We start from the raw sequence: 23,220 nt of genomic DNA on the forward strand, positions 1-23,220 counted from the left end.
CACGACTGCGCTGTTTTGGCATTTTTGCTTTACCATGATACCACTGCTTTTGTTTTCAAAAAGAAAGTTTGGTAAAAGGACAGGTGCTAACCCCCTTAATATTTTATGTGTGCTGTAATATTTTTTTCCTGTCAAACTTGTTTTCCTTGTCAAAAACACCACTTTTTGTGTGTGCCGTAATTTGCATGTCTTTGTACATACCAAAGGGGCTAAGTATACCCCGCAACCCAAAATCTCTGAACTGTATTTCTTTCCGTGTGCATCGAAGATTTCTAGGAAATTTGGTTTCGACAGTACTTTGGCAATACATGTATATGAAAAGCAAATATAGTGTTTGCGTCAGTTTTGCATCATCGGTACGTCATATGAGCGATGTAGTCAAAAAGCTAGCTAGGTATTTGTGGCTGCCATGACCACACAGCAGAATAAACAGGACATGAAAATTACCAGCTAGATTTGAGACTGTCATCTTAGATGGACAGGTTTGATGAATTTGAAGAATTTGGTCTTTGCACAGTCGTAAAAAGGTATTTCCAGTCGTTCCATCTTTTAAACAGTATCGAGCCCCTATAAATATGTGCGTGATTTTTCACCCAATGCCCTTCATCCCCACCCGTTTATTAATCAGTCTGGCTTCCTAAACAACAAATGTTGAGTGACAGCCTAGAGGGGAGGGCGGTTCAATGTCCAGATCTGCATACCACAACACATCGTATACATATAACTGTATGGCGGTGTCTATTTTGAGTGCAGTATGGGTCTGTATTGGTCTTTCACCCATGGCTACTGTAGCCGAGAGGCACTCTGACTGTCAAACAAGTTTCAAATGCTGTTTACTGCAGCTGTAACTGTGTGGTTGGCGGTAACTGTGAACTGTTACACACATGTGAGACAGGTGTCTGCCTGGGAACAACAGAGAGCCGGGTCTAATTGTATTGTTTCAACACATAGACAAGTAGGGCATTGTCCCAGGTGTTTCGGCGTTGCATAACAGCAGATAACCCAGTCTGGTTCTCCCAATAACATGGCTTCCACACAGGTTGAAGCATATTGTTTTTACAACCAGCAAGATGATTATCACCCAGATCCTCCCAGCAAATTGATTCAGCAGATTAGGAGGTCGTTGAAGTGGGACTGCTGGTAACGCACAATTCTGCCGGACTACCTAATCAGGAGATTTTGAGTTCATCTCTGAAAAGGCCCAGTAGTTTTTACGTTTCTGCTGAACACACTGTGTACACACAGATGGAAGCTTCTCAAACAGCTTTTCGTTTCACACAGGTGTCAGTGGCTTGGTGATTGAAGTGATCATGCTGTTACTGTTAGATACTGATATCTGTTACTTGTTTCTAAGAGTCCCAAAACATCAATTCAAGGGACGCATCCTGGAAATGCAGATGTAAAAGTGCAGGAGAATTTCCCCATCATCCGGTATGGCGAATGTTATTTGAATGATGACATCATTGTGAAAATGAAGCTTTCGTAAGGAGATGAAAATTTCAACTTCCTTGCCAAAGTTTTGCCATATTATACAATTTCGTCGCTGGCTTGATTTCAAGTTTGCCATACAGATTATGTGATGCAAAAATAATATCTCTGTCAAACAGAAGTCCTACAGAAACTAAGACACGAAATTTCATCCGGTCAAACAGCTCACATAAGTTTGGTTTTTCTCTGCACATTCCTGAGTAAAACTTTGACAGTGCCCTTCCGACAAAAATCTTCTTATTTTGCCTGGTATTCAAAATATCCTGAATGGAAAAAATTTCATATGGCAGATCTTGTCTTTTGTACTGTCACGTCTGTGAAAATATATATGTGATGTAGTCATAGAAATAGGAATTTATTTCAATACGCATGATATGTCTCAAGGAAGATATTTGAAAAGATAGATATTTTGGTCCCCTGTTGCGGTTTTACAAGGAAAGCTGTGACCACAGGTGTATAATGCTCTCTAATGTTAGTATGTTGTAGTGTTGTTTCTGATATACGTCACAAATTAAAAGTCAGTCAAAATAATGCAGCAAAAGTGTGTCAACTTGCAACAGAGTTTTAAAAAAAGATGTTTTCGCTGTACCTTCCTTTGTAATGATATAACTTTTCTAATGATTTGTATGGTGGATTTTTGAAAATTATTCCAACCTGTGATTGGGCATCAGAGTCAGTCTGACCTTGTAATGACACAAATAACTGTGTATTGGAAGAATGCCTGTACAGATTTCCCGTGGTGAAATTACAGCGACCAAATTTCAGTGTTTTTGTGTAAAAGCATCTGCATAGCAGTTATCAGGGCATATTTTTCTTTTGGTGTGAAAGTAAATAAACTTGATGATTGCTGCCTGAAAGTAAGCAATTATGAATTACCAAAAAGTTCTCAGATTTTCAAAATATTTGAGTTAATCCATGAAATTGTTGAAATAGTTTTATCAAGTCAGCCCTGAACTAATTCATACAATGTGTAAAATGGCCTTGTGATCTTGAGTCGGTGGTGCGTCAAATTGGCTGTGAGGGGTACGCTGTTCTGTAGATAGGTCAGCAGGACAGTGGTTCAGAAATGCAAGCATCTCCCCTGCAGTGGTGCCAAACGTCATCGTCGGACGCTGGCACATAGGGCAAACAAGGCTGTCAGTACAAAATCTGTATGCACCAGTATGGATAAAATGAACGGAAATTTAAAGAAAGATTAGAAAATACAGGATGTGTTCATCTTCAAATTGTTAATAAAAATGTCAGATGATTATCTGAAGGTCATTGCCACCTGTGACACCAATGTGAGCAAACATCAACTTAGACTCTGTGGGAACGTTTTCTTCCCCCTGCCACGATTGGAGAAAATTTCAATGTTGTTGTCCCACGTTGTTGAATATACGAAATTATTCAGTTGATGCCGGAAATTTTTAGTGATTAACATTCTTTTCATATTTGAAGGGGGTAAACACCCTTGAAAATGCAAAATGTTGGCTGTGAAGAAAGGGAGTTTTGTCGCAGTCTGTGCAGACAAGACTTTTATGTAGGAGAGTGTCACCATTCATTTCTCTGCGGAATTCGTCCACCTTTTATACAGAAATTGAGAAAACTAGCCCTTCCGATTGACCCCTCACCTACCTCGTAAACGCCAAAGAAAATGAACCAGAGCAAAGCTAATGAGGGGCAAGAGAGGCCAAGTAATTATAGGAAGAGTTTAATGGGCCACTACTAAGCTGAGAGAATCCGGTACCATAAATCATTGAATGTACAGTACAGTCCACGCAGAACCCGTCACTGGTGCGGGAACAATGCCCGCATAAAAAGTGCATTGTGCGCGCACGAAACGAGCATCATTGCCAGCAGTATGCGGGCAGATAAAGTGCAGTGTGCCCGCAGTGTGCGGGCACGATTCGCGCATCGTCACTGTGCGGGCATTGTTGCAATGTGAGGCACATTCACACCTTGACCTTGAATGTATGGCTGAGTTGAACGCTGTTGCATGAGAATGTAAGTTGTAAGAGTTTCATTCTTGTGGACAAAAATTGCAACAAGTGGACGTACAAGTGGCTACTGTAGTGCTGGGTTTTGTCATCGGCTCAGCCAAACTTTGACCCATTGCTGATTGGGTGGGAGTTGCGACGTTTAGTGTCATTTACAAATACTAGTACGATTTTAGGCCGGGGGTAAAGTGAAAACTCTTTACGTACAATGCATGATCTGTTACTGTGAAATTGTTACTCTGACTTGGTGCGCTGTGACGAAGATCGAGTCCGATCGAACATTATCGAATTTCTCAAATAAAGATGACATCACTGGTCGTGAGACGTGGTGTTGAAGAAACTGAGTGAGGCTATGATGGTGACGATAGGTACATGTAAGTTGTTGCCATAACCGTAACGCATCGTAGAAGACAAGTCAACACAACAATAAAAATTCTTGATCTGTTTTCTATTTTTCAAAATGTGTACTTTATAACAGGAAGACGATTTATCATGGCAGAAGTGAATGCCTGTGAACTTGAATCACTCTAGTCTATACGAGCTCATATTCTTTTTTTCAATTGTCAAAAAAGACGATTTAGAACTAAAAATGCTGAACTTCTGTGACAGTTTCACGGCTTTCTTCCTCTTTTTCATGCCTAATCGTAATCGTGACACTCATTTTCGGTTCACATTATCATGTTTATGCCATACAATTAAATGAAAGGAGGTCAGAAATTACGTTTCGTTGCTTACTCCCCTGTAGCGCGTCATACTTTCTCGATATACAGTAATCGCGGTCCCTCTATCACAATGATATTACCGGTATGTACATGCAGGTGAGGTTGTTTTGTGTGATGACGCCTGGAAAGACCAAAATTCTACAAGACGCATACTCTTATATGGTTTGGTTTTTCCTTTCGATGTACGGAACGATTGAACTGAGAAGCACAAAAATCGCGATTGAGGTTCTGCTTCGTAAACCTGTCCTCGTAAATTTCAATGATTTCACAAGCCGAACGTCTCTATCAGCATTTTTTCTAGCCAACTATCACTATTAGTGGCACAAATAAAATGATTAATGTGAGTGGAGTAAACTGACCATGTTCGTAGTAAAACTTGAATTTTCTCCACAGACATGAAAACAAAATATTCGTTTTGGGCGACAGCGCTCGACTTGTTTTCTTGCCGATCATGCCGAAATCTCAATGAAGTTTTGATACGTTCCTCGGATATTCCGTACGAAAAATATTAAATGGACAACATGGTAGTCGATGTAGAGAAAGTCATGATCATCATACTGCCAACGCAATCATACAAACTACGGTGACGCCGCGTAATTTTTCATCGCCACCGGTGCTTCACGATAAAGTCCAACATTAAAATTTGTTTCCCGGGTCATTACGACCATCTGAAAAAAAAACTACAAAAAAAATACGGCTTCTGCTTATATTTTACATATGAGCTAATACCCGATAAGGTATTTGTCAAATTGTTCCCATGCACTCCGAATGAAATCGGGGCCAAAAATCTTGAAAAAATATCACGTCTTTTTTGTGATAATGTCAGACAATACCATGCCAAAAAGTCCGATATTCAAAAACTGTTCCAACCCAAACTTTTAGTGACGAAAACTAAAACACTGTGCCAGTTTCTGATAGTATTTTCCGTTCGAGTCGACACCTGACGAACCGAATTTCAAATGTTTCCCGCCCCCAACTATTTGCTGCAGAAAAATATGTCTTTTTCATGTCGTGTTTTACGTTGATCAAATCAAACTCTGTAAAATACGGCGGGTGCAGTGTGTTCTAAATCGTACTCCGACTCTGAACGTTATTAGTATATCACAGTGAAGTCTATTACGTCACCACAGGTCTTCAGTGTCGTTTTATTTTGTGACAGACAGTCGTTCGGGCGACGACATTCCCTCCACATCGAATAATACATTGAGGTACCAGAAGAACGACATTGTGAACAAAAGCTTGGGGCCGAAACGGGAAGAGTTGCCCGGGAAACACGTCAAATTTTGCTACACTGTCGTCCAGATGACCTTGAAGACTTGACGTGGGTTGCATGGCCACCCAGAGCAGACATTGTCCTCGGCCTATTCAATAGCGTCTACGCACTAATCAGCATGATCAGGGGATGGGTCACAAAGGTCATCGAAGTATGCAACAATTTACAGTAAAGATTCGCGTCGGCATGATTGTTTAAATAATTGCGATCACATTGCTGGTGTATACTATCAAGTTAGGAAACACTTTAAAGGAATAAATATTTTTTACAAAAATAATTTCGTAATTTTTTGAAGAAATCATAAATCCACGAACTTAACGTTTCGAATCTGCAAGTGGGTTATTGTTTAGATGAACTCAACCACGCTGAAACCATTGGCGGCATTTTCCCCACTGCCAACTTCAGTCATAACTTCAGTGCAATGGGTAGTCGTAACGAAAGAACGATGTCGCTTCTCGCATCAACGTGTCAAAGAACGCGACATTTTAGTGTTGAAGTAAAGCAGACGTATCACTACTTGTAGAAACACTAACGTACTGGATGTTTTTTGATAATGCATGCTGGTATCAGCCTTGATCCACGGATACATCAGCACCAAAAAATTCTCTAACTTTCCGAGGTTCGTGTTACAGTCGGTACGATTTAAAAATACTTGCGATTAAATCGTTGTTTGACGCAGTTTTAAATGTCGACAATGCATTTGACTATTCAAAAACTAAAAAATAAAGTCAATGTGCCACATAACATGTTGGCCTTTTTAGGGCCACCATTTGAAGAAGGAATTACGAGTAAAAGTTTGGAATAAATGAGACTCACACAAGGATTTCAAAGATAATGTTTTTATTTCCACCCCCTAAAAATTAAAAAATCTGAACCGGCGATTGTCTGAATATTACACCTGATTAAAACTGCCATGAAAAGTTTTGGTCGGGGCGCTAACGCGGAGATGTATGACACCAATTTTCACCATTCGGAGAACTTCTGGAAATGTATTGTTTATGACACATTCTCCACGGGTTATGCGATTTATTGAAGAACATGTTCGTCGTCTTTGAGTTTGCAGAATTGAATTACGTTGACAGTATATAGCCTTGATATGTATGGGAAAATGTATGGTGCGTTTTTACTCAGACAATGACAACTTTTGAGGTATTTTGCTATTTCCATCATTTTATATGACTCGAATCTTTGGTTCAAAGTGAAAGTTCGGCATGTAAAATGTTTTATTGAACGAGACCGCATCGGTCAACAGTCAATGGTCTATACGTCGCATGGTCGCTATGGAAACTAGCAGTTTCCAAGAAAGCAGGCGAATTCCTCGAAGCATTATGCTCCCATGGGACTTTATCGGACCACGGTCCCACGGAGGGCTTTCAATTCGACAAATTGTAATTATTCACGTTTTTTATCTGTCACTTCTGAACGTCAAATACATGTTGACCACGAAATTACTTCAGTCAAGCCACTTAAATTTGTAAATTTTGGTACATTTACATTTCAATGTATGTTTGACTCGTCACGAAACAAAGGTCGCAGTTCTGGTCCAAGGACATTCACGCAGGGGACACTATCGACTCAAGTCTACCCCGAAAATTTTGAACGTTTTTTAAAGCCGATAGACGCAAGTTGCTGTGAAGACCAGCAGCCCAAAACTGACAGAAAGAGTCTCAGATTTAATAGTATGTATCGCATCGATATAACTTTTAAAAAAAAAATGTTATGCTTTTAACTTTCTACACTAAACTGGAGGGACGGTACATCGTAATACAATACAGGACCTGTATAAATGTTTAGAACTTCTGTCGTCATATTTCCCGGTCGGATAAAGCCGCCTGCTTTAATTCACCGAAGCCTAGAATTGTATTTTACACGATGACTACATTCGGGCTTAGCGGTAGCCATATTTGCTTGGAAATGCCCAATCGGACAGGGCATGCACTTTGCAGTCTGGATACTTTCGCGACTTATAGGTCATTTTGGAACTGGGTTTTCTCGTTTCACATTCTGGCATCTCAGTGCCTGGTTTAGTCGTAGAGTGTACTACTGACCCTCTTTCAACACAGTGCATGCGTGATGGCTCAGATATTTTGAAAAGGGACAAGCACCGGACAGACCGCGGATGTAGTTTTGTACGTGACATCCATGGACCACGGTCCCTCTACAAAACTCGGACTTGGCATCTCAGCAAAATGGTTCGCCGATTCGGCTACCTTCGAAACTTCAGTTCGATTTTTTTTGCGACAAACACGGCAGAATTAGCACGAAAAATCAGTAAGCCAATGAAAACACTTGCATTTTCCTACGCCATCACCGCTGACTTTACTTCAGTATGATAGTGACTCTATATTGCTAACTGCAGTGTCTACTATAGACAGTCGGATCCAGAGCAAAGTCGTTAGTGTAATCGTAAAAAGTTCAGGACAAAAATACAAGCTGTTGATTTCAAAAACAAATTTTATTTCGATGCTGGTTGTTATTTCCTGGGCGCTCTCGTTTCCTTACCTGTGTAAAAAGGATGCGTAGTTTCAAATACAACAAATTGACCGGGCAAACAATTCAAAACTTGTTATTCTTCACCCTCCCTAATATAAAATGGTTTACAATCTGGTTCTTCTATGTATCAGGTTTCGCAATCATGCTTTAGTTCATGTACGATGTCTACTATACGGCAAATGACGAACGAATTCATTCAGAAAATTCCCCTGGCATATTGCACAACAATGTGGTCTGTGCCTGTGATATTACTAATACGTATCATGAACTTTATTTATTGTAAATGGCCACAATAATGTTCACTTGTTGCAATTTTTCACAAAGCACGTCCAACCACGGTCTACACGTCCGTGTTCCAACCTTAGGCCACGATCCGTGAGAGGTCTAGTGTCGAGGTCCAGCAGAGTTTGAGGTAGATTTCTTCAGAGCTGTACGCATACTGTACGCATGTGATAATATCTTACTGTGACCTGTCTACGACTAAGATTTTTTTTATGGATTTTAGAGTTGCCCTAGGCAGACAAAGAGAGTTTGGAGCTGGTTTTAGGACTCAAGATTATTCAGTTACTCCCAGCCGCCGCTATTTCAGTTAGGCAAGTGTAGCAATGTTGTCACCGACAACTACCTCTGGGCACACATTTTTTGAGTTCAATACCCGCATCGTGCGGGCACATTTTGTCCAGTGCGGGCACAGTGCCCGTAAAGTGCTCGCACAGTGCTCGTAAAATGCTGGCACTTCACACCCAATTGTGCTGGCATAATGCGCTTAGAGTGCTGGCATTGTGCTCGCAAAATGCGAGCACAATGACAGGTTCTGCGTGGACTGTACTGTACATCTCTCCTGTTTATTTATTTTATTGGGGGTGGGGGGAGACTGTTTTGAGAGCAATTATTTTTTTGTTTGCTTTGAAAATATGTCAGTCACAGCTTGTTGCTTTGGTAAGCATTATTACAACAGTCAATGCGAGGATATCATTTAGATACTGACTTCTTGCCAATACTGTAATATCCGAGGAGGTTGGTCGTCGGTCTGTCGCATGTACTGACAGAACGCAAATAATATCGGTTGATGAAATATGCTTTGACATTTTAAAACATGAACTGAACAAATACTACAACATTCACAGAAAAACTTGACCATTCTGTGAACTCAGGAAAGGCAGCCTTAATTGAAACTCAAGCTGCAGTCTGCTTGAATTGCATCCTCAGTTACTTCCACACCCAGCCGCAGCCTTCATCGCCACATCAGCCTGTGTATTTCTTCAAAATACTGGCGAATATATTTTCCCCCAACAAGTAAACTGGCATGTCACTAACATGTTATGTCTGGTGCACTGGTAATATAGATGGTCAAAAATTAGGTCATGGTACCTCATTATGCGGTAACTAAGTGGTTTCCCACAATGCATTGCTACTGGATGGTAGCCATATTAGAAATAGAGGAGAACAAATTACTGAGTTTCAGTACAAAGTTCTGTCGTGCTGTTCAAAACTGAAGGAAATTTTATCGCATTGTACTGTCTAGATATAACCTTGCAGATACAACAACCTCAAGGTGCCTTAGAGATAGATTTGCATTCCAGATTTTCAAAACCCGGGCTCTTTAAGATAAATACTGAATAGGCTGTCACAAACAAAGGGAGTCCTTTATTTACACATGATGGAATGCCGACCTGCTTTTCTTGAATTTCTCTCTTCCTACTCTTTTTTCTTTTGATGGCCAATTTGGAATTTCAGGTATGAGAATAACAGGAAAAGCGAGAAACGGCCTTGAGAAATAGATTTTTGATCGACTCGTGGGTATTTGTGTTTAATAGGTGAGAGACCTTTCATACCCGTGCGTAGTTTTTTAACCCCCCAAAATTCCCCTTTAGTTACCAAGTCAAGGTGCTATGTATTCTGTTACAATGCTCAAAATGCTTATTTTATGAATGACTGCTACCACAGTCCATGATAAAATTTTCCCGCCAAAATTTTTTTTGTATTCCTCGTTTTCTCCAACTTTTTACCCTTTTGAAATTATAGTCTTTACCTCTTTTGTGACAAGTTTTTATAGGTCACATCATACATACAGTACGATAAATTCCACTGTAGTTTCACATGGATTAGAAATGAGTTTTTGTTGTTTTTTTTCTAATTTACAAGTGAATGGTGACCGTGTATAAGGAGTTGGAATGTGTATATTGATGTGGTTCATCAGTTTGTGTTGTTATGTGTGCATGAATTATATACTCTGACTTCTGGTGTTTTGGAATGTTGAATGTTAAGGACAAAAATCTGTAGTGTTCACACACTACAGGAAACCCTCAAACGTTGCTCTTGAGATCGGGTACTATGTATATAGGCAGTAAATCTTATGGCACCGTTTCCAAGGTCAGTTTATACTCAAAATGTGTCAGGCGTTGTCTTAAGTGGCTGCTGACAAGACAAACACCTTCTGCATATTAACATGTGACTCAGCCCCCTTTTTGGACCGAGAAACCAGATCAATTGTATCAGGGACTGTGAATAACCCGTTAAAGAAGACGATTTGAAAAGATTATCGTGAAGCCGGGTGGCTTTTGTACAGGGTACAAAATGCCGTCTGGAATGTAGAATCAGGTGACACGTTGCTTCTGAGTTTGTGTGTGAAAGGTTCTGTTCGCATCGGGAGTGAAGCAACCCTCAGGGTGTCTGTCCATTGTGGCTGTATATCGTAGGCTGCAAGGGCCTCAATAACATCCATTATTTTTAGTGTAAGGGTCATTGAAAGTATTTCATTTTATTCTTGCCAGTCCACAAGTTCTCCATTGGACAGCCAATAATCTTTTCAAATATCAACTGTTCGCAGTACTTGGTTGGTCCTATAAGCAATCCTTTGCCATAACAAGCGTGTCGGCATGTCAAAAAACATGCATTCACGCATTCCTCGGTGATCCTGCTAACTTGTTTTGCCGAAAGTTTCAGATAGTCGTTGCAGATTATAAGAAAACAAAGAAAAGTCTCATAAAGCTTTAGACTTAATAAAATTCACTGAATGAAATGTCACACAGAATTCGTCAGCAGTGTTATTTTGTTCAGGACCAATCATGCAGCAGACTTTCGTTTACAACATATCAGTGAAACTGTCTGCCTTCGAATGTTGATCAATATCAGATAGCCTTCATGTAACACTCTCCATATTGATTTTTTTGTAGCCGACTAAAATGCAAACGTGACCAGAAAAAACATGTTTGGTCACTGCTGCGGTTTCATTCGCAGCGGCCATCTTACAAATGTGGGCAGCCATAAGAAAGGTTTCATGGTCAGTGTGCTGGTCAATGTGGAGGAAAAAAAAGTTTTTGAAGGTTTTCAAAAAGATGAAAAGTGTTGACACGTTTTTCAAAGATGACAGTTATGACCTGTAATGTGTAGCCAGAACAGACAAAACAGGAAACCGTGCATAAAAATTATCGGCAACATTTTTACGCGCTGCACATGTTACTATATAGATAAGTCATGACTAGCTCGGTTGCCTGGATGTATTATATGCGAACATGCATATATGTCCCAATTTATTACAATAATACCTAATTAATGCATATCAACAAAGGCAGATTCACAGATATATTAATTCATGTGTAGTCGCCATGAAGGTCGATCATCATTGTACAGAAAGATAATTTGTTGGAAATTTTTAAGATATTTGATATGCGTAAAAGAGCAACAAAATTTCAACTTTGTTTATCAGCAATGCTATAGTAGAAATCATAGATATATGTATCTGTATACCCAATGACCCTGTGCCCACACCTTTCGTATGAAAATAATTTGGTTTTGTTAGGGGACCTTTTATAGCTTTCTGAAGCAATTGGACCCTCTAGGATTATGTTGATGTGAGATATGTCAAACAGTTCAGCATACTTCAATCTTGCTCAAAAATTGCTTTTCAAAGGATCAAATCGCAAGCTGCAGCGGTTACGACAGGTGTGAAATAGACAAATATATCTACAGCAGCCGAACATATATAAACAAACAGTGATATTAATGCATAAACAAACCGAGAATTGCATTCAGCATTACATATAATAGCTTTACGTTCATTCTCTGTTGATTTGTGAAAATTTTTCTTGCCGCTCGTGTTTCTATGATGGAACCTCCAATTTCCAAGAATTTACAAAGTCACCTCCAAGACCCCAGTCACCCTGCATAGTAAAGGTCAGGTCAAGTTAAAATAAATGTGACTGTATCCATATTTGCAGATACGTACCTTTCTGCATGTATATGTGAAAAATATTGTATTTATCTTTACAACAGGCACTTGATACAACAGCTTTACTCTCAGCCCCTTCACTGTAATAAGATTGGGAAATGAATTTGAACTTGACAAGTTATTTCTTGGATGATTCATTAATTCTATTCCACTGTCATAAATCAAAGAGCTTCCTGTTCAAAAAGAAGGCTCTATGAGGTCTCTGTTGTGGTTATGAGATACATTGTATTGCAATAACCCTGTACTGTAACCTGTTAAAAACTGATTCTGCCGCTAAATGGAAATCACAGAGTGAAATTAAGAAAATTACCTCGTCATCCCAACAGAGAATCACACTGCCAGCTTCATGTAATTCACCAATGAGATAATTTCACTGCTTGCAAGTTAACCAAAAAAACACTGGAGAGGGTTACACTGTCAGCTTGCTAACCAATCAGACAGCTTTTTCTACCGACTAGTTTACCAATCACTGGCAAGCAGACTGTCACACTGCGTACTTCTACTACTACTTCCAATCACATACTTACTCTATGAGCCAGTTAACAATTCAGATGTTTACACTGGCTACTACTAGTAGTTAACCAATCAGATACTTACTCTACCAGCCAGTTAACCAGATGTTTACACTGGCTACTACTAGTAGTTAACCAATTAGATACTTACTCTACCAGCCAGTTAACCATCAGATGTTTACATTGGCTACTACTAGTAGTTAACCAATTAGATACTTACTCTTCCAGCCAGTTAACTAATCAGATGGCTACACAGGCTACTACTGTTTGTTAACCAATCGGACAGTAATGTGCCAGCCAGTTAACCAATCAGATTGTACATAGGCTACTACTAGTACTGATAGTTAACCAATCACATAGTGCTCTTCCAGCCAGTTAACCAATCATATGGTTCGATTCTAGTCAGGCTTCACCATGCACTGAGTTTCAGAGCAGATTAGAAGATTTATGCAAATGTCTGTTGTCAAGAGTGCATCAAGTATTCCCTTCACATAGATTAATTTCTCCATACATGCCATATCCTCTTCTCAGAAACAGGCGAATATCCTTGAAGCCACATAAAGAACACCTCCAGTGACCATTGCAACCAGAATTTTTTTCCCTCTAAACCCGGAAATTGTTTTCGTAGCCAAGGACGGTATAATCTTACAGCATCTATAGTTCTGCCGTCCTTACAAGTGGAATTCAATATTCGTCATTCTTCCCAGAAAAATGCTCGCCTGTCAATGCTTTGAAGTGCCGGCAATTTTTTGCCGTACACAGGTCATATGCACTCTCATACAAGTAGTTGAACCTCTGTTAGCACATGTATTACAAGAATGAAAGAAACGTGAGGTGGCCATCTTTGATATAATATGCAAGCCACGTACCATCATAACTAAGACTTAAGTTACAAAAAAGAGGTATCTTTTACCTCTCGTTGACTTTGTCTGTGATCGCAAATTTGGTCATCGTCGTTGTGCCACGAAAAGCGATGAACGCTTTCCCCACTTGAAGTCTGGTAAATACAAGCTGTCGTTTGATGATGATGGCTTTTCCAAAATTGCCCGTAAATATCAAGCAGAGATAAAAAGGTATGTGCGTCGTGTGTTTGAAAATGGAGCGTGATAAACGCAGTAAATTGATGGCTTGTAGTCCAACTGCGAGCGTTTTGTAACTAGTGATGTAATCAGATCCCAGCAGAATAAATCAATATTTTGAGAGAGTGTTTCTTAACTTAATCTTTCTCCGGGTAATTTATTTATCCAGCATTGACTTTAAAAAAGTGGCAATTCTCAGTTTATTTACCGAGCATGTACGGCTTTTCAATCCCAATCAGCCAATGTGCTTTTTTTCAGTTCATCATTTGATGAGATGGAGTGTGTGTCCTCATCACGACAGGAGCAATAAGTTTGCTTAGTGGGGAACGTAATGGTTGCTGTGGCAACTGGAGATTGGAATGCATGAGAGCATAGCTAGCCATCTTGTTCTGCATTATCACAGTTGTCGTGAATTAAACCGCTTGAAATGTCACCTGAATATTAAAAAGGTGCATTTCATTTTCAGATTTCGTGCCAGTCAAAAAGCTCTACAGTCATCATGTTGTATTTTCCGGCATGCTAATCTTATTCCATGTGACAGCCATTTTTCTGTCTTTTATGCTTCATAAGGCAAAACTTGTCGAACAAGGGAAAGATAAACCTATATAGTCAGTGTGATTTGTAAGCCTTTTGTTGTATAAGTTTTGATTTTGGATGGGATAAGGTGATTCCAAATGTCAAATGTGATAAAAAAAATTCCATATTCCTTAATGTACATCTATGGATATTCTTACATGTAGCAATACAGTTCCCCTATACGTACACTGTAAGGCCTACCAGATAGGTTGTGGCTCAATGCTCCACTTTTTTGGGAGTATGCCGACTTTTCTATGACAGATTTTAATAAATTTTAGTCTGAGATGTTCATTTGTTGTGAAATTTTCATCGATTGAGGATTTGTTCTCCCAAGGATTAGCTACACATCAAAACTGCTGTGTTGTGCCATTCTGGTCTTATGGTGTGATGGTTAGAGACAGCACTTTCTCTTTGCGGTTACAAACTCCACATGGCCTCTGACCTGTGTCGAGCGTGTTGCCAGAATTAGTGGTGTTGTTTTCAACGCCGCATCTCCATCACCTGAACTCATGTCAAAGTCTTTGGCCTTTTGCTGCATATCGTTCGTATTGAATATATTCTCACTATTGACCAGCTGTTTTGTTAAAATAAAAATCAAATTATTGTCTGGGGCAAAACAGTTTGTGATTTATAGATTTTAATCTACAGCCACACTTACAAGTACACCCCCTTCATTTCCAACTTCTTCAAGGCCTACCTGTGGGAAACGTATGATTAACATTGGGTATGAATGGCAAAGGAGGCAAAACTGGGACTTTGCCAAGTTTAGAGGCTTTCACCCAAACACTACCTGATGAACAATGCCCTGTTGACTACAAACATTGGCAAAAATACACCATTATGTATACAGATATGAATGAAATTTTGTAAGCACTCCCTCCCCACCCCTCACATCCTCCGCCCTCTCCCCTTTGAAATTTACCAGGAGATAGCATATCAGTTCCATCACTACAGTGATGGTACGGCTCATCCCGGGTCAGTTAAAGATGTGAACCTATACTGGCCAGCATTTACCTTCTATATACTCCAGCGTAGGTGATAGGGTCCATCCAGGGTCAAATATTATGGAAACCAAACTAGCAGCTACTGTATACAAGGACTGCAAACAATCCCTGTAGTTTATTGGTTTATCATCTGCCCGGCAGGAAAGTTCAAATACACAAATGATCATTATGGAAAATGGCGAACAAATAAACATTTGAAATAAAGTTTGCAGGATATTTTGATTAGAGCATCTCAGATTTACACTGGTACCCTCATGTTAGTGATTATGTTGTTGACATTTTGAATGAATCTTGTGTTTTTGGTTCTCCTGTATGTTTGTGGACGTTTTGCATGTGCGCCTGTGTTTGTTTTACATCTTCTTTGGGGTTACAATATCCAAAGCGGCACTCCACTCAAGAAATATTAATCCTTTCCCCCTCATTTGCTAGTGTTTATGTCCAGCCTTGCCTGTTGTAAACAATAGGAATGTACCAAATCTGTTGGTGAAAAGGTGAACTTGCTCACCCCTAAATTCCATGTAAGCTGGTCCACAGTCACTGTTGATAACATTTGGCTTGGGCCAAACCATGTTGGTGAAAGGTTTTACTGTGATAAAAAGACAACCTGTCAGCCATCTTTTCTGTGCCATTCACAAGCAACGATATCATTCAGCTTGAAAAAAAAAGGCAGTGCGATGGTAGATCTGTGCAACTGATGTAAATAGTTTGCATTCAAGAGGGACGGTGGTCTATCGAAGTTTATCAGATACTCTCGTCAGGAGAAGGGAACATAGCTAGGCAGTTGTATAGAAGCATAGCTAGTCTGTTGTACAGAAAACAATGTATTCATAGTTTACGCAATAAGATGGTAGAGGAGGTGTCTTGACAGGACAATGAACTTGTCCTTTCCTTTTAACCCTCTTGCCACCATGGTATGGCCCAATCCCATTGTTTTCTGTGGCAAAGTTAGACCATTACACAGAGAAATAGGGGTGATATACTTAAACCTAACAAGAAGCATGAGCCATGTAAAATATAAAATTAATGTAAAATTTTCTCTTTACTCTCTTATGTAATTTTAACACATGTACAACATACATACTCTGGACTGTGCGTATGCAAATATCACATTTTCACGATTTTCCCTAAATTCTAGTTTCTCTGTATTGACTAGATAGTTGTAACAGTGTATGTTTAAATGCATTCATGTATGATATGGAAGACCAGCTCAGCGCGAAGTGTGGGATTTCATTTTCCTTCGTCGTGTATCGAACCACAAGTATATAAATGTGGCGGAACTGTCAAGTACGCTGTTGTAAGGCCATTAGCACGAGCAGAAAGATCGCAAAGATGTCTTGTCAATAGACAGGTCAGACTTCTCTTGTGACCACTTTCACATTGTATCAGCAGCATATGGATGCTCTCTGGAGGTCAATTTTATGCTAAGAACAAAGTTTAAAATGGTCACAATATTGACTGACACTATGTTACTACAAGATAACTTCATTTGCAGAATGTTTTATCTCATTTTAAAAGAATTTTGTTCAAGTGAGTTTTAAATGTTGTTCAAATAGGCTGAAATGTCCGTCTGTCTTCAGAATCAAGGAATTGAGCGAATTGTTGGATGGCATTTCCGAGTCGCTGCTTAATAAATTGGCAATTTGTTTTGCTAAATGTCACGCGCCCACAATCAGATTGAACATAGAGCTCTTCACTGACGCAACGCCCATTGAACTCCTGACTTTCAGAAGGTGAAAAGCATGAATTATTTCTGAGATAATATCAATTTCACTGAAACTATGTCGGGAGATAGCGTATGCCATCAACTCTGCCCTCAGGGTTGTCTTCCAAAGGCTTTGCTGCGTCTTCGTGTTGTCTCCAGTGTTACGTCTCCAAATGTTACAGCACATTCTTGGCAGATTTATCACTAAAATGTACCGAATGCTTTCAGAACATGTAGTCCATGGTTTTATGTGTACAGCCCAGCCATGCCAGTTATGCTATCAGTAAAACTAAAGAGTATGAAAATTTATAGTATACTAGAGGCCGATGATGACACTTTTTTCACCAGCTCGATACTCACACATGACTATCTGTCTCACTATACATGTGATTGTATCATGGCATGTGCCCTGTACCACAATGTGGGGAAGATGGTATTCGGACAATGGATAATTAGACATGTTCCACTAATTGAAAAACAACAGAGATAAGACCTCATTTGTACTACGAAAATAGACACAAATATCTGAGGTGGGTGCGGACTTTGCCCCTAGCAACAAGACTACTCTGAAGTGGCAAATGTGGTCGGTCGTCAGTGTCTCTGACTGACAGTTTAGAATTTTAAGTGGTAAATAAGTTACATTTAGTAATTAAAATCCGGGAAATATTGATGGATGATGAAATGTTGAAAAATTCGCCGCGTTGTATGAATTACAGGATATGGTTTGAAAGATTCCTGGAATCAGTTTCAGTGAGCCAGTGGCTTTATTGTTTCAATGCTAAATGTTTAAGTTTTCGCCTGCTTCCCCAGTATGTTGTGTATGGAATGCACCAAACAATTAAAATATGAGGTCAAACCATTACTGGGCAGTCTAAAAGCCAAAGGTGAAACTAATACATCTCATAATGTCGTGCGACACAGGAGACACATATGGGAGAGAAGAGAGAGAGAGATAAAAAAAATTTGGTGAATGTGTGGTGTTTAGATAACATTCTTACAAACAATTATTTGAAAATACAAATTAGTGAGATCCTTTATGAGTGATTTTAGATTAAAAATGTCTGGGATCTAATTTCAAGCCTTACCCTGGACAAGAATTTCCACCCTTTTTGACAAATATAAACAGCAAATCAGAATCTAATGAAAACTGGAGAGCGCCCACTGGAAGTTTGCTCCCAAGCATCAAGAGGCTACCCATGGTCAATGTCAGTGTGTGATAGATAACCTTTCTCCCATGAGCATTTTGCGCTCTTGAAAATCTATATCGGCTAAGTGTTAGGAGAGGTTTTTAATATGACTGGTTCATTAGCCGGCAATAATTGATATCGTGCATTGCAAAGTTGCTGTGAATATAGAAGTAGGAATCAATCATAGGTGTGGACATCATTATAAATTTATTCCAGCTGTTTCAATTGTTGACACACTGAAGTGTTCCGATCATACGCATCTGTAAAGTGGTCCTGACTGGCTATCTGTACCAGATAGGTCTCAGGTGTGTCGTACATTTACCGATCGCGAGGCAGAGGACAGAACCTCACTGACACATCTCATAATTTCATCTTTTCGCCTCATTGCCCTGATATTGATCCATCACTGTCACTGAAAATGATAGCACAGAGGTGAGCAGGTAAATGCCTTTTATCACTCAATTTTGGTACCACCCTCATAGTTTACTACAGCAAAGCAGGACCTCGACACTTATAAATAGGGGTGGACCAGTTAAAATGGTATACCTCACAGAGTCTTCGTGCTACACTTGCAGTGTTGACTCATCTCTTACGAGATTTCTGAACTATTTGCGTCAACTGAAAAATTTATCGAAATTCCCCAAGTCTACCCTATACGTGTACCGATACATCTTTATGTAAACCTTTACTTGATTCACACAGAACACTCCCTCGTCAATATTGCGTCAAATTAACTCCGATGGCATACCATTCAATCGCCTGTTTGATACTTGAACATTTTCCTGTCAGGTTTTTGCCTTGCCTTCGTGTATTCCCTCTTATTTCACCGTGACATATCTCGCATTTGTAACCTTTCACAGTTAAAGGAGCGCTTCCCCATGGTTTCACCATAGCAACCATGGACAATTTTATTCTGCCAGTGATCGAATGATGGGATATCTACATGTCGGTGGGAAATTAAATTACAGCATGATAAGGCAATCGGTAACCTTTGACCTTTGGTGGCAATCTTTAAATATGTCGAACTCTGTAATATTGGAAGATGGCGATAACATGTACAGCTTTTAACCCTTTGAGCGCCAAAGTCAATTTTTGTCCCTTTATACATATACCTCAGTCAGATTTTTTCCAGAATTTTGCTAAAATTTTCATAAAAATCTGTATCCGATGGAATGTGATGTCCATTTGATCCAAAATTATCAAAGAATTACAGAAAAATTCATAAAAATTGGTAAACTATTGCACTAAAATTTTGGTTGGAAAAATTACAGCACCCAAAGGGTTAATTCTTATTGTGTATTTCGTACAAATTTCAAATACGGTTATATCAAGGTTGGCCTTCAAAAATGACACTCCTTGATTTAAATATTTGTTTGTATCGGTCTTTCTTGTGTATATATCCTGATAACACAACACCAGTCTTTGTTTACTGTGGCAAGTTAGACAATGTACACCTTTCTGATAAAACTTGAGCTATAAAAATGGTTGTCCTTTTAAACATAGATGACTTTGGGACAGACCATCAGACAATAGGGATGTCAGGATGTGTCACCGTCAATGGCAGTGACAACTCTTTAGTAGTTGCAGACCGAACAGAAACACTGCTTTCATGTACATGTGTGTATGATAAAGTGTTAACACAAAGAGATTGTTATAAACAAAATGTTAAATTGGAACTAATGTTGCAGAGGTTTTCATGGATAAGGAAAATCTGAATTTTGAGTGTTCAGGAAGCCACATCATGATGTGAACAAAATATGGTACCATGTCTAATTTTTTTGGCAATCACTGATTCTAAAAATAGAAGCAAAAGACTGGAGCAAAGTGATGTGGTTTCTGAAATCTGCTGGTGACATGTAGAAGAGCCCTCGGGGTGCTTTGCAAAGCGTGGTATTGAATTTCAGGGTCTTATCGTGATTAGAGCAAGTTGGCAAAAAGCATCAACAGAATGGATAAGAACTAAAATGGTACCAGTCCCCGCAGGCGTGAAAATATCACAATAAGCTTTCTTTGTAACTTCATCAACGTATTATAAGCTAATGACGTGCCTTTGCAGAGAGGACACGTTGCTTGAATATGGTTTTATGTTGCGGCGTTGTATGTGAGTCAGAACAGCGCTGTGAATGACTTCTGGAGAGCGAATGGATGTAATATGGCCTTCACCTCGCCGTGTGTGTGTGTCAGTGCAGATGGAAGCTTGCACACAAAGGGCCGATTCTTCTGCCAAGCGTGACTAAGGATGCCCTCGGTGACTGAATGAGATGAAATCAAAAAACTATGAATGGGAGAGTCTCACTTTTTACGGCATGCCGTCACAAAAATGGTGGCACACCATATTGTTGTTCTTGTGTGTGTTTTTTTTGTCTGAGGTAAATTATGAGCTGAGCTGGTTTCGTCCTGAAGGGATATGAGTGTGGGTTTAAAAACACAGGTTTTGAAGCCTGTGTTACAATGGCAGTGTGCCAGTTTTCAGTGTGTTGACCTCCATAACTTGGTGCAGCCCAATTGTTCTCAACATTGTGGGTGGAACCACATCCAGAAAAACAGGGGTGAAAGCTGTGAAAATGATGTGTAGTTGTGATTTGTGGTAATTCAAGACAGCAAAACTCCTCTCTTGGTGAAGTGAATGTCAGTAATAAAGGAAACAATCTCAGTGGGATAATGTTACAAAAAAAATACTGCTAGCTGTATGAAATGATCTACTCTAGGCTAAATATATAGGAAATGAATTTCAGTATTGTTTGAATACCAGCTTCCCGAAAATTGTAGCTTGGTCTCAGCCGTGGAATCCAAGTCAAAATTTCTCATGAACAAATATACTAGCAACAGGGATCCTGTTACTGCATGTACTTATTGCTGTAATTTACATAAACATTAATCAATTTTGTCAAGGTCAGAGTTCTGTGGTTGGAGAAGCAATAGAAATAATCATCAAATTACAGGCCTGTGGTTTGTTGGATTGCAACACAGACATGTCTTATGAAATATTTAGGTGCCTGTGTGCAGACATGAATTATGAAAGAACCCAGAGAGTAATTTTTCAGCGTCAAGGAACTGACTTCGCAAGTAATCAACGTGTGCATGGGGACACGGGCGAGGGTTTATTACTCGTCCAGTGACTGAGCACCTTCAGAGTCAAGGAATGGGGATGTTTCCTCAAGTGAACTTCGTGACCTTTCACCCTAATGATGACGAAGTGACTTTTGTGACCTTTTACCCCAGTGATGAAGACAAATTAAAGTGATCTTTCTCTAGTTCAGGGGATTTTAGAGAAAAAAGAAATTAATCCTTTCTAGAATAGCGATCATTTTACTGGTTGTAAATTAGTGTAATATTCTCAGGTGGTGAATTGATTGTATATGGTAAACAAATTCCCACCAAAACAACTGTTTCCTTTTGTTGCATTTCATAACTGTCTCAATACTGTAATGTTCTTTATCGAATGGTTTTATCTGTTGAAAGGTTCACATACGCTATTGAACATAGTTTAGAAAATTCTTTCTTTTCTCAAATAACTCACTCTCTGTAAAAATTCAAAATTTTTACTAAGTTTTTGCTTGATGGCTCAAGATGCACGTTTGTGAATTTGTTACAATATGTAAACTATGTATGGGATAAATCTAGGTAGAGACATTGGGATAAATCTAGGTAGAGACATAACTGTATTGATGCATACTACCGATGCAGACTTGCTGTTTTTTTCATGTCGTATGATAGCGATGACATTTCACTGAAGCACAGGTCATCTGTAGTGGATTAGTAGATGTCTCCATGGCAACTTGAATGTCAGGATATATGCAAATTACCCTCTTATTAGAGAAAATTAAAAAACATAACACAGTACCAGTTTTATTTTTGGTTCAGCAATCTGAAGGGTACACTGAAGGGCAGATTCCAAGGTCAATGTGAACAGGTGTGAGGGATGCATTTTCCATTTCTGTCAAATTCTGCTTGCAGTTATGATAGTTTTTTCCCCCTCAAAATTACCAAGCTGACGGTAAAATTACCAAGCTGAGGGGGAAAGCATGCGACACTTTTGTCTGGATTATCCAGTGCATAACGAGTGACATGAATAAATGCCCCCTATTTTGATCATTGTTTTGACTACGGTAAGAAAATAGTCATTGTTACTGATTGAGATGTGCTCATAATGGTGTCCAGAAGACAGAGTTCAGAGAGGAGGGCGCAGCATTTTTTCTTGCCTCATTCATATTCCCCCCCCCCCCCCCCCCCCTACGATACCATGCCTCAGTACAAGGACTAATAGGTTTAATGCATGTACTTTCTGAGTTCATTCACACATTAATCGGCTTAAAAGTAAATGTCAGTCCACTTTGCTAATTAAAAACCCACTCTATGTATTTCAGTCTGCAGGTAGACTGTTGATGAGTTCAAAAACTATATGTGATCTGTTGCAGTGTCGAAAACTCAGGTACAAATTGACGCTTCCGAAACACAAGTTTGTAAATGTAAGCCTGTTGCTTTGTTTTGAAGCTGGTAAAAAATGGACGAGTCACTCATGTTTGGAAACAATTACAAAATATGAATGTATGTAATGTCCTTGTCACTCGAGGGACAAGATGAATGATTTTTATTGGAGACATGTTTATTAGAATGTATGCATAACAGTGTTACACACTGAATGATTTAATGTTAGAGATAACCAATGTGTATGTGTTTGGATGGAGAGATGGATGGATAGTGTCTGAGAATTGTCATTGAGAGAATCATTGTATCAAAGAAATGCTGAAAGTGTAAATCTATGGATGATACTGTAACTGTACCAGTATATATGTGAGAAGTTGCTTTCAGAGACAGGGACATATTTCCAACAGTGGACACAAAAAGCTGTAAAAACAAATATTGGTGAAGCTTACTATAGTATAGAGGAATTTTGCTTTTACTTACATATGTACTGTCACCAAATCCAGTGATTTGCGGTCCCAAACTACAACTTTTTTACCCAAGACCTCA

The 23,220-nt window shown here is 39.3% G+C and overlaps 1 protein-coding gene across 2 annotated transcripts in view; it reads left to right on the forward strand.

The window, feature by feature from the left end:
- LOC139142455 (forkhead box protein O-like) overlaps nucleotides 1–23,220 on the forward strand; it is a 45,855-nt gene that overhangs the window by 16,949 nt on the left and 5,686 nt on the right. The window lies entirely within an intron of this gene.

The sequence above is a fragment of the Ptychodera flava genome, chromosome 10 (assembly GCF_041260155.1).
Source record: "Ptychodera flava strain L36383 chromosome 10, AS_Pfla_20210202, whole genome shotgun sequence".
In the NCBI taxonomy this organism is placed as follows: domain Eukaryota; kingdom Metazoa; phylum Hemichordata; class Enteropneusta; family Ptychoderidae; genus Ptychodera; species Ptychodera flava.